Below are 12,831 nucleotides of genomic sequence, written 5' to 3' on the forward strand. Positions count from 1 at the left end.
TTAAGCGTGTGTTGTTCAGCAGCAAACTGCTACTTGGGCAGCTTGGAGTATAAAGGGCACAAAGATGCGCTGTATTGTTCCAGCAATATAAAAAAATAAAGATGTGTGTGAGTGGAAACCTCTGATAATACCATCTCAGAACTCTGCATCCTTGGATATCTTCTCCAAGAATGTCAGACAACCAATATAATTGGGGAGGCCACCCATAACTGAGCAGATGGTTATGACTATGTAGTTGCAGGGCCAGTCTTCTCAAATGTTTCTCTGTCCACATGACCTAGAGCCATGACATAAACATTGGGCATCCTAGTTGTGATAATCCTTAAAAACTGTTTACTCTCAAGCTCTTTTGATAGTCTCTGCTTTAGTGATCTCTTAAGGTGCATATTTACACGAATCGGAGACAGAGACAAGATCTTATCTTTCTGTCATATCATACACATTCTGAGAACAGCAAACACCAGTGAATAGCCCTGCTTTCCATAAGTGAGGGCAAGACATGTAAAATACCAGCTGAAAGGATTGTCTTTGGGTTTCTCTAACTAAGAACTCCTGTTACACTTGTTTAAAAAAAGACTACTTTATTTAGTTCTTGCAGAAGATCCATTTAAAATCATAGGTCAAATACTCTGCACGTGGATAAATACTACTTTAGAGTATAGAGGCATGGGCATATATAGGTATATCTGGCTAGGTTCTCTGGCACCTTGTAGCATGCTGTGGATATTTTGTTAGGATTGAATGGTTGTCCAGTCTTGCATGTCTCAAAGTACTTTATGAGTGTTTTTCTGATACAGTCAAACCCTCCTAAAACACAATATTACTCAATGCACGGCTGTTACTGCTAGAGTAAACAACTGATTTTCTGCTTTGCCATCAGATTCTAGGGAAGTAGACCCTTCTAGGGAGATGTCTAACAAAGCTGTAGCCAGGAGGATTTTTGTCACTGTAATATGCCACTTGCTTTTAGTCTTGACAGATGTAGCAGCTGAGTGAGTCTTCCTAATGCTGCTGGGAAGAGATGTGCTGCCTGGGCCACCCCTGCTTCCCACAGGTGAGCTGCCTGAATCCACATCCTTTCTTGCTACTAACACTTCATGAAAACCCATCTTTTGGAGGTAGCCAAAGCCTGAGTTCTGAGTATTTGTGGTAATGTATGACAAGACTTGGGGCCTCAGAAATTACTAAGCTTGGAGTTAAAACTATACAGAAACTTTGATTTGGAAAGACGGGATTCTTTCTCCCATTTGTATTTGCTTACTAGTAAAAATAGCTGATGCATTCAATGAGAAGTTGATTGGTCTTTGATGGGAATGTGGAGATTACCTACTGCTTACTCAAGCTGCATCTTGTAATTTCAGTTGGGGAAGTTGGGAGAAGAGTGTTTAATGGGACTTGGTGTGCAATTTACTGCATACCGAACTTTCACAGGAAAAGGGATATGATGTCCTCAGAGAGGAAAGTGCAAAGTGATAATTGATTAGGTATGGCATTGTACTTAGCTTACCGGCAGCTGCCAAACATCTTGAGGATTCATTATAATGCAGGCAAACAAAATACTTTGTTTGGATCTTTAGAGCACTATTAAATGCCATTAAACGTTACAGCTGCCCTTTCTGTAGACACAAATGTCTGTTTGTGAGAATGTGTAACGGAACAAGCTCTTTTCTCCTCTCCTTGCTGACATGTTTGTGGAGAGTTAACTAGCAATTATTAGGTGGGTTGGTACTGTGCTTCAACTGATAATGGCTAAACAAATTAGAAGCTTATGGGCTCAACACAAGAGAGAAATAATTCATAGAAAGTACTCAAACTAAAACTTCGAATGGCCTAGTTTTCAAGCGCTTCCTCTGAGCACTCATGGAAGTCTTCTCTAGATGTTAACATGCTGATCTCATGCCTGCAGTTCAAAGCCCTTACATAACTAATGAGGCTCTTCAATTCCCATCTGGTAGTCGGAAGGGGATGTATCTTACAATGCCTCAGATTTTGAGGACCTCAAAGCTGACCTTGGGGCTTCTAGGACTGTTTATTTAGAGGACTGAACTAAAAATGCTACATGTTGGTCTTTCTTAATCCTTCATCCAAGCTGTAAACAGTCATATGAGAGACAAAACTGAGGTGGCAGCTGGAGAAGGACAGTGAACTCCTTAGAGCAGCTCTGAAGTGAAACACAGAGGTTTTAGGAACTGAAGCAACCCTATTTCTAAGCAGTTGTTCAGGGGAGGCAAAATGTCTGAGGATTAGCTTTGCAGCCTTGCAGCCCCCCAGGCTCTGGAGCCAGCCGAGATGAAATACTTGCCCTGGCCTAAACAGGGTAAGTCATGGGGTGTCTCTGATCTGTACCTTGCTGGCAGTGAGCTGATGGTGGTCTTAGCCGTGACTTGTGTTACCTCAGCTGTGCCCTATTTCTTACAGTTCCTCCACTGCAAAATCTCCTGTACCATGGGCTGCAAATGCAAGGAGGATTGGAGCTGAAGCAGCACTTTTACATCCCCTGGAGATGACCCTTGAAACAAGGACTCTTTCTGGGTAGAAACTTGTTTATGCCTCTCTCAACACAGAAGAAAAGTAAGGGAAAATGGGGACCAAGACAATAAAACTGAATTTTAATCAAGGCTATGCTAACTTGGATCCTTCTCTCCCTTCTTCTGAGGTGTGGAACAGATCTGTAGTTGGGGTGAGGTAGGGACACACTGCCAACCGTGTCAAGCCAGAAGAGTTGCACTGGCTTAGAACAGCTTGTGCATGTCACTTTGCATCTGAATCAAGATGTTCAGCTTCAGCTGTGAAAGCAGTATTCAGAAGACACCTGTAAATTAATATAGTGGCTTCATACTATGACCACCATGAAAGTTGCAGCTGTAGTTAGGTACTCAAAAGGTGAAATTAATTGTGTGGAGGATAATCTTTGAGGACAGAAGTTTCCCATGAGGAAATTCAAAGATTCCCCAGCCAGACCTACCATACATCCCTGCTAACTCTTTAATTAGGTATTTTGCTTTTGGTTTGAGAATATTAAGGCTTCATCCAGACCATGGATGGCCACATCCTAGTGCCATAAAAGGAGTCTGTGCTCAGCAAGGTGCTGCTGCTCTCTTTGGCCTTAATGGACCCTAACTGTGGGCCCAAGAGCTGTTTATGGAGTTAGCTTTCCCCAGAGTATACTTACTGGGTGGGTGACAATGCTCTAGTACAAATGAACACACTCTTTTCCACTTCATTCGCTCCTCTGTGAGGAGCGAAAAAATGGGGGGAGGAGGTAGTAAAATTAGTGTTACGGTATAGGGACTTACATGAGTTTTAGTCACAGATGAAATGCTGACCCCTGACTCTCTAGCTTGGCACAGCTATTTCCCAGCCTGTCTTGCAGAGGAGACCTTTCCAGGGAAACCTTTTATCCTCAAAGTTTTTTTTATTTTTTTTTTCTCCCTCTCTCCCAGCAGAGGACTTGGAAAATACAAGAGATGCAGCACAACAGGGGTACCCCAGGGAGCTCTCATTCCCATCCTCTCAACTGCATGTTGTTGCAGCCTTTCTTGTCAGGAAAGACTCCTTCCTCATGTCAAACAAAAAATCACTCTCTAAAAGAAAATAAGTTTTGCTATAGGAAACAGCAGAAGCTCTAATAGCTTCTACTCTATAGATCCTAGCACAAAGGGGCCTCAAATTCCTACAGGGTCACACTCTGCTTTCAAAAATCTCTTGGAAATATAACTCTAATGCAGTTGCTGCAGGATGTGCAGATGTCTGAGCCAGCTTTTAAGTCACCGCTGTGCATTTTGCTAACAGATGAGTAGTGTGTGGCAGCACAGGAGTTGGAGGACGCAGCAGTTAGTGTGGTTAGCCTGTGCCAAACACTGTGCTGCCCCAGGCAGCTGGCTGCAGCACTGCTAACTAACTCTAATTCTGCCAGCTGCAAGGAAAACTTAGCTTGCAGCCTGAGTAGTCAGAAGCATTGCTATGGGTGATTGAGTGAGGAGTGCATGGGATTGAATTAATCATGGAATGGCCCTTGCTGGATATGCGGTAGAGCTGGAAAAGTGGTGACACTCCCTGTCACCATCTCCTCTCATCTCTTGGGTTTCACAAATGCTCCTGGGCATCTTTTTTCTTTTTGTCTTTTTTCCTTTGGAAGTCCTAAATGTGTATTTCTGGTGGGTGGAGGGAAAGAATGTGGCTATTAGACAGATTCCCTTATAATAGCTATTTAAGAGATATGTCCTTGTCTGGATAGTAAAGTGCATTTGGGTAAAAGGAAATTATCTCCTTTCAAGAAGTAAGTTTATGGTAACTGCAAGAGACAGCAGCTGCAAGACAAGTGTGTTTTGGCTGCAGTTCAGTGTTTTTTGCACTGTTAGTTTGCTGTAATGGGGAAGAAAAAGACAATGCCAGCTTCTCCAAAGCTGGGTAGCTGGAACATGCTGAGTCTGCAGATGTACACAATAGTCAGTTTGCATGCATGCAAGGATGCAGGAGGCAAAATGCAGCAACTCCCTACGGACCCTGTAAATCTACTCTTTAAAAGGAACAACCAAATTTAAGCTGGGCTGCCTCAGCAAGGGAGCTGTAGGGAGTTCTGGATGCTCTTCCCTTTCCTGATGTCAAAATAAAATAATCCTCTTATCAGAAACGATGGCAAGGAACAGCTTGGCTCTAGCTCAGACAGCTCTCTAACTGTGGTGACAGCTGACCTTGCTCTGGCAAGGAAAGGAGCTGAAAGCAAGTTTGCTTTTACAAAAAACTTCGGGCTCAGAACTTAAGCACGTGGCAATGTGGAACACAGAGAAACTCATATGTTAGGAAATGACATCTGGGAAGCCAGAGGTGAAGAGATACTTCAAACGCACTTAGTTGTAGAGTCCAAATGTATTTCTCAACTAACTAACTTTATTCATAAACTGAGGGAGAAAAAAATCAAGCAAATAGCAGTCTCTTTCACCTCATTGTGCCTAGTCTTTCCAGCCACCTTGCAAGGAAATTTTAAATGAAATAAAATCATACAGAAAACTGCACATTAATATATACACAAGGAGGTGTGAGATGAAAATACCTGCATGCAAAACTAGTTATAGAAATAATTTTAAAAATTAAAAAACTAGTGTTCTCTGGATGAATAATTTGCCTATTTTTTCCATCCTCCCCACTCTTCATTAAAGTTGCACTCTTCAACTACACCAAGCAAAAGTGAAATTACACCAGTCACCAGCACTCTTTGTTTATAGAACAGAAGTGAATTCAGAGTGAAACTTTGGTAAACTGCGGTAACTGAAACTGAAATACTTGAAACAAATCCTTGCAAATGACACCAAGTCCTGTGGTTTCCATCCACTGCAGGTGCTTTCCTTCAGGATGCTACTGAGTGCTCTTACTGTTGTGCTGCATTAATGCCCGCTACACTCAGTAGGTGGGCTGGGTGCCTGGGTGTGTTGAATGAATAATTCTGCTTTCCAGGGGTATATTGCTATACGGATGCTGCAGTCATAGATTTTGGTGTTAGCTCTTGATGCCTTTGTAGATCTGTGCAAACGGCATTTTACTCCTCTCGAAGTCTTGCTTACGCATTGTCCTGTCTGCTAACAGAGCAAGCCTCTTGCTGAAAGGGCATAGTTGAGCCACCTTCACTTACACTAAGAGTAAAGGGTCCAGAGGATGTGGTAAAACAAATCATATACAGGCAACGTTTGCTGGAGTTTATGCACAAGCCTTAGCAAGGCAGGAGGCTGCCAACACGGGTTCGAGGGCTTCCCTCCCACACACACCTGCAAGGAGGTGGACCCTCTGAGACAGTGGCTGAACTGAAGTAGTATCTGTTGCCGAAGGTGCTTTTATGTTGTAACTAGAAAAGCTGTGGTGGGTTGAGCTTTTCTGCTGTTCATGAGGGAATTTTTTCCTGTGGTTGCATTAAAAGCAAAACCAAAAAGTGGTAACCCACAGATGGGGGATTAAAAGAAAGTATGGCTTTAAGACAGTTGGCTCTGGGATGTTAAGACATCTTAACTGAACTTAGACTGCGGTCACATCCCTTGTAAGAAGTTGTGTAGTTTAACATGCACAAAGTCAGAGCAAGTCTTCCATGCCTGGAAACTGTCTAGCTTGGAGTCCTTGAGCTAGCTATGTATTTATTGTTTGTAAACTGTTGTGCTGGGGAGGCAGAGTTGTTCTGAGCAATCTGCATTCCTAGGGGTTGATAGGCACATGGACACCTCTGCAGTTTAGGACTTGTATATATTCTAGTCCATCTAGAATAGATTATATTTTCTCCAATTCATGATTTTTTTTCTTTTTTAATTTTCTTTACCCCTTGTCCCTTACTCAGCAGGCATCTTGAAAACGATTAACGATTAAGGGCGATACACTTTCTTCCTTCGGTCTTATTGGGTACCTCCTTGAAGACACTGTCCTAGTACCAGCCATTTATTTTATTCTGTTACGGATGACTTTAGCAACTAGCATAGGGACAGACTGGTAGAAAAGTCTGGTGGTTGGAATCAGAGTTTAGAAAAAAGAAAATACAGAGAAAATAGAGGGAAAAGCAGCTGAGAGAACAACGAAATCTGAAATTAGCTACAGCCATAAAATGGACATTCCTTTTAGTGATGCTGAAGGTGGCTGTAGCTTTATTTGTTCAGTACTCTGTGTGACCGGGAAGGAAAAGGAAAACTTAAAGAGAAAAATACCCAAACAAAAAAAACCCAAACCCAAACCCCCACCATCAAAACCAATCTCTCCTTTCTCCCTCCCAGCAATAAACCCAGTTAAAAACCCAAGCTAGTGTGAGTTATGGTATGCCTCTGCTAACCACCATAGGTGGTATGGGTGCCTCGGGCCAGGGCTGAGGGTGTCCACGCAGCCCTGTGCTGTGCTGATCTGAGCTCCTCTCCCAGGCCAGGAGCAGCAGAGCCCTGTGAGTGTGGTGGGGAGCTGCAATTAGTAACTCCTCATCAACACAGGGAATTCATGCCAGTGCAACGTGGAGGCAGTGGCACTTCTCCAGACCCTGTTAGCACAGGCACCTCTGCACCATGCCTTGCCATGTGGTTAAGATGTGCATGAAAGTGCTGAGGTGCTGCTTTAAAGACATATGGGCAGATGTGAACTGAAATCAATGACTGGAAGTCTCTGAGGCTCAGGCTGCTTTGAAAAATCTGACCGCAGGTACATCTGCAATGTGTATACATCCCCATGTGCCTCTGAAAATTGTCAGTGTTCAATGAGGTATTTCACTGAATATATGTTCACATTCAGTATGTGTGTCTATGTATATTTAATGGACTATGGCAGAAAAGTATCTCATTGTTCAGAGGCTTTTCCTCTCCTCCTTTCTCTTGCCTGTTGAAACAAAGCTCTGACCATTGACGTGTGCCTTCAGTGTCCCATCACCTGGACTGGACTGCTACTTTCTGTGTGTGTTTAGGAATGCTCAGCTTCCGCAGGGGGCGGCTGGCTCTATGGGCTCCTCGTCCTGAGTGGGAAGGAAGGCTGTAACGCAGTTCAGAGAAGGAATGTAACTGGGGGTGTGAGAGACAGAAACCAGCTCAACTTTTTCAAAGGATTCTTAAATACTAACAATAAAAACATAGAATGGGTTGGAAGGGACCCTTAAAGATCATGTAGTCTAACCCCCCTGCCACGGGCAGGGATGTCTTCCACTAGATCAGGTTGCTTAAAGCCCCATCCAACCTGATCTTGAACACTTCCAATGATGGGACATTCACAACTTCTCTGGGCAACCTCTTCCAGTGTCTCACCACCCTCATCACAACAAATGTCTTATGTCCAATCTAAAGCTACCCTCTTTCAGTTTAAAACCATTGCCCCTTGTCCTGTCGCTACAGGCCCTAGTAAAAAGTTTCTTTCCATCTTTCTTATAAGGCCCCCTTTAAGTACTGATAGGCTGCAATAAGGTCTCCCCAGAGTCTTCTCTTCTCCAGGCTGAACAGCCCCAACTCTCTGAGCCTTTCTTCAGAGGAGAGGTGCTCCAGCCCACTGACTATTTTTGTGGACCTCCTCTGGACCTGCTCCAACAAACCCATGTCTGTTTTGTGCTAGCAGTAAGCCATAGATGTCATGTACAATGATAAGGTGGGAAAAGCCAACAAGCCCCCTAAAGAGTTGACTGCACTGTTGTGTGTGGTTGTTTTTTCTTTTTTTTTTTTTTTTTTTAAAATAATATATAGGGTTTTTTCTTTTGAAAAGTAAAATGTTCTTCCAGCCTCCCACCCCCCGGAATGGCTTCTCTGGCAGACAAAATGTGAAGAAGTGGCGACTTCCACCGAAAGATCAGTCTCTTGAATGTAGTATACATCAATGCAATCTCATTTTAGGACTTTCATAACTGCAGACAGCATGTTGGAGACTTTTTTGTAGTACTCATTTGGTAAATATTTCAGTGGCCTGGTGTGCATTACAAAAAGAGGGCTTGGAGATGAAAATTTTCTACCACCTCCTCTCTTTCTAGAAATAACTAATTAATGTCTCTAGAAGGAAAAATCTGTGCTGATCTCTGCCTTTACGTTGCTTAACACCTGTATTATCAAGTCAAACTCAAAACAATAGCAAGCTTTTTGATTTCATGAGAACTGAAATCTATAGCTGTGTAGTTTCACTGCTCGCTCAGGATTCAGTTTTAGTCAACTGGTGAAATACTTCTGTCAATTTAGTCTTCAAAAAGGCAAAATTGTCTGGTATGAGCTGGCTCTTGAGGGGCCCGAATTCCAATTTCACACAGAGGTACAGGAAATTAGGCTTCGTGACATCAGTTGCTTTGTACTTTTCCAAGGTGACTCTCTTCTACCCTCCTCTCTCCCTGCGTTACCTTGGTGGGTACAGTTGCTTCTGAAGGAGGGACAAGCTATCAAGAATAAAAATAGATTTTAAAATGGAAAAGTTATTTTAAATGCCCTGCTGTATGGACTGGTATGTACATCTATGGTTGTGTGTTTTCTTTTTTATTCATCTAATATAAACCTTCCATCAAAGCTCAAGGGGAACAAATTTGCCTGAAACCTACTTGTGCAACAATATCTTATCTTCTTTTTCAAAGTCCACAAACACTTGTCACAAACTATGGTGGCTTACGACTTGGGCAAATTGCAGTTGCTTGCCCTCTTTCTTGTCTTTTCACTCTTGCACTTGATTTCTTCACTAGCTGCAAACTGAGACCTAGAGTTTTGTGCAGCCCTAACTTAAGTGATTGTGTGTGCGCTGCTCAGTACAACGGGACTCCTTACCTTCCTCGCACAGGGGGTTTTAGCTGCTGTTACACACTGTCAGTTTGTAAACAGTGACCATTCAGAACCTGAAAAGTTATGCAAGGTTTTGTTTTTGGTGTGACTAGTAGGCTCAGATAAGACACTCACCACTTTCTCTTACTCAGCTGACTTTTCGAAGTAGTAAGTGTGATTATTTTCAGCCTAGTGTTCATTCTCTGAACTTCACTAAACTGAAACTCCCCCTTTGGTCACTTCTGTTGGTGTGTCAGTTTAATGACTAAAGAAAAGCAAAAAGATAAAGAGCAGAAATAAAGGCAAAACTGTACTCAGTGAATAAATTAGTTGGAGATGCCTTTTGGGGTGTCAGGTGAAAGCTGTGAAAGCTGCCTTTTGTTTTACCGGTAGCCTTAGCCTCACTTCTCATTTTGCAGTCTAAGTGCACCCCAGCTGGCAGTCAGTGAAGGGGAGTGGAGTTACAGAGCTGAAACCTTTTAACTGGGAAACCCCTCAATCTGTATTTTTTCTCTCCAGCAAGCTGCCACTTATGACAAAGGAAAAAAAAAAAACAAACAACAAACCCAACACAAACCAAACAACCAAACCCAGATTGTTTCTTTTTCACTTTTCCCACGTTCACGTCATCTGAAGCAATTGTAAAAGAACTTAGCTAAAAGGGCATAGCCAAGATACTGCAGTTTCAGCAGTATCAGTATATCAGTATTTCAAGATAGAAAACTTGATCTCCTACTTACCTCGGTAGAATCTCTCAGTATCCTGTCTGAATGTGCTGAGATTCAAATGTGCTGCTGCGAGGAGCCTCTGCCTTGAATGAGGAAGTGCTGAAGCAGGGCAGGATGTGGAGCAATGACTCAGATATCGAGGGCTGTGTTTCTTGACTAGCTGAGGAATAAAAGGAATTATTGGCAGCGCTCACTATAACACGCTCAGCTGACCTAAGGACTTTTGTTAGCTGCCACTTTACCAATAGTAAAAGCTCAGGAACATTCAATATTTCACTTTTCATCTTTTCCCAAACTTTAATGCAACATTCTGGTATTGCAGTCCTTTCTAGGAGGACTATCTACCTTTTGTCCACTAAAACACGTCCCTGTCAAGAAGCATTTCTTTGCATGAATGTGCCACTTGAAGATGTTCAGAATAAGGATTTTGGTAATACTTCTGAAACAACTCTTGCCTCTTAGCTCAAGCAGGCACTTGAGACTTTGGTTCTTTCCATTAGGAAAAGAAAATAATTTAAAAAACCCACATCTCTTCACAATTAGTTTTAACTGACATTCATGTATTTAGTGTCCTATACACCTGAACACAGGGGCTACCACTTGCAGTTTCCAAGCATACCTTTCCGAACTCTACATCGTCCAAAAAAAGCTCTGCCTCTTTTATTTGCTCTGCAGTCAAGCACTGTCATTTCACTGGCTCTCTGCTTTTGATGCTTACCCCTTATGTTTTCAGCCAGCTGTGGTAGAAGCCTTTCTCTTTCTCCTAGAGAGAGAGCTCCTGCTTGCATCTTGCTGAGCTGTCGACTTGGGTGTGGGTGCCTCGCATGTTCTGCTATGTCATTTCATAAAGGAATTTTAAGTTTTCTTTCTATGGGCATTTGCTAGCATGCATTGCTTCACTGGGGTTTTGTTGCACATAACTGCACAATTCAGCACTCGTGCATCAGAAATGGAAAAGTATATTAGGTGGATCCTGTTCAACTCTCATCTTTAAACTACCAGTTTCTGGGTAGCCTCTCTTGCATTGAATCGAATCCTTCTGACATCTCCCTTTGTTCATTTTAAGAAGTGTGTGTGTGTATACACCTATAATGCACTGTTAGTGTTGAACTTTTCATTATATAAACATGCCATAAAAGGCATACCAATTGATTTAAAAGACTTAGTATTCCAAACACTGTTCTTATTCATCTGAACTCCTCCTCTGCTTGGGTTAAGCAGAGATATAGCTATTTAATCATGCTGGGTGAATTTAAATATTGGTATGTAACACTCATACAAAAAAATTGCTTAAACTTTAAAGTAAGTCTGATTTTTTTTTTTTTAGTATTAAGCCAGAAGTTAAATGACTGAAGAAACTCTAGGAAATCATGTTTCATTACGCTAGAAAACAGAAGAAAACCCCCATGCTCTACTTAATGGTTTGAGAAGTAACGCTTGATAAATTAGTCAGCTTTGTGGTAGTATTTCAGCAATACACAGTTTCTCACTCAAATGATGCTGTAATGGAATTGCTCATTCTCTCCTGTGACAGCGATGATCCTGAGTATTTCCTGAGGCACTTCACTTTTGGAAAGCTTTGAATGCCTGATGCAACTCACATTAGATGAATGGTAAGACAGTGCAGAGGAAAATACTTCTGAGTTCATAGAAGTTATTCGCTGTCTGGCACTGAAGCACAAAAGTGGAAGGCTTCCGAGAGTAAAATTCCTGATGAAGTACCAAAAACATCTATGGCCGCACTGATGTCATGAGAAAGTTGTAGTGTTTTTTTTTTTTCCCCATGCTCTTCTGAAAGCTCATTTCTTGATAGCATACTACTCCAAGAGCTCCTCTTACATCAAAGCAGAAGTATTGTCCAAGTTAACACAACTGTTGGAATCTGACTCACAGACGCTATGTCTAACTCCCAAGTAAAAGAAAATCACTCCATAACCAAGTTCAAGAATTTGAAGGTGCATCCTTAATGCTTCATATGATAATTCCTTCTTTATATGCTTGGAACAGGTCTCTAAGGTATTATGTAGCCCAGCCTAAATTTAAACCATCAGCTGAGGTAATTCCTCAGTGTGTCCGCTGATTTGAATAGCCTTTTTCAGGACATACCCTTTAAGATCCTATGTCACTAAATACTCTGTGTTTTTCTTGCATTTTGTCTTTGAAGTGCACTGGCATGGTGATTAAGTACCATCTAGCAAAAAAATCATGAGAACGGAAAGGCTGCTTTGTGCCTAGGTGTCCCCTGTGTCTTCCCTTCCATCCTTTTCTCATCTTATTGCTATCCTCCCATCTTGCAGGAGGAGGTAGTGGATTTGGATTACTAATGCATTCTTCCAAAACTGCTCAGTGTACAAAAATACAGGAGTCAGACCTGTGTCTTCTAATGGTCTGAAGTGAAGGCTGCATATCTGGAGGGCATGGCCATACAGCTATTACTCAACTTGATTTACAGTGGTAATGACAGAGAAATCATGCTGATCTGTGATGACTGCTCATCAGGATAAACCACACCAATATGTACAGCGTGTGTGGTTGTTTTTTGGTTTGGGGTTGTGTTTTTGGGGTTTTTTGTTTTCCAAGCTCGCTAATTGCTCATGTGACAGAAGTGAGGTCCTGTGACTGCTTAGTGTTCCACTGCACTACAGTGAGTGTAGTTAAATATGAAATAAAATGAGGACCTGACAGCAATGCAATACAGGCTTATAATTGTTTATCTTGACAGATAAAAGATTGATTTTTTTTTTTTTTCTTTCTACTCTTCCTGTTTTTCCAACATAATCCTGTTAAACTTAGCATGGGTTGAGTCACCTGAAGGAGATTGCTGTTGTTATGGCTATACAGTTTGTTCTTGTTCTCTCAAAATCTAGCCATAACTT

General features: G+C 42.0%; 1 protein-coding gene across 1 annotated transcript in view; it reads right to left on the reverse strand.

Moving 5' to 3' along the window:
• The window catches only part of LOC143155908 (ICOS ligand-like), a 36,976-nt gene extending 26,937 nt beyond the window's left edge, over window positions 1-10,039 (reverse strand). Inside the window, exon 1 of the mRNA XM_076328882.1 lies at window positions 9,968-10,039. The gene's annotated coding sequence lies outside the window, so the exon portion shown is untranslated. The remainder of the gene's footprint in view (window positions 1-9,967) is intronic.
• Window positions 10,040-12,831: the final 2,792 nt, after the last annotated feature.

Source organism: Aptenodytes patagonicus, chromosome 1, assembly GCF_965638725.1.
Source record: "Aptenodytes patagonicus chromosome 1, bAptPat1.pri.cur, whole genome shotgun sequence".
Classification (NCBI taxonomy): Eukaryota; Metazoa; Chordata; class Aves; order Sphenisciformes; family Spheniscidae; genus Aptenodytes; species Aptenodytes patagonicus.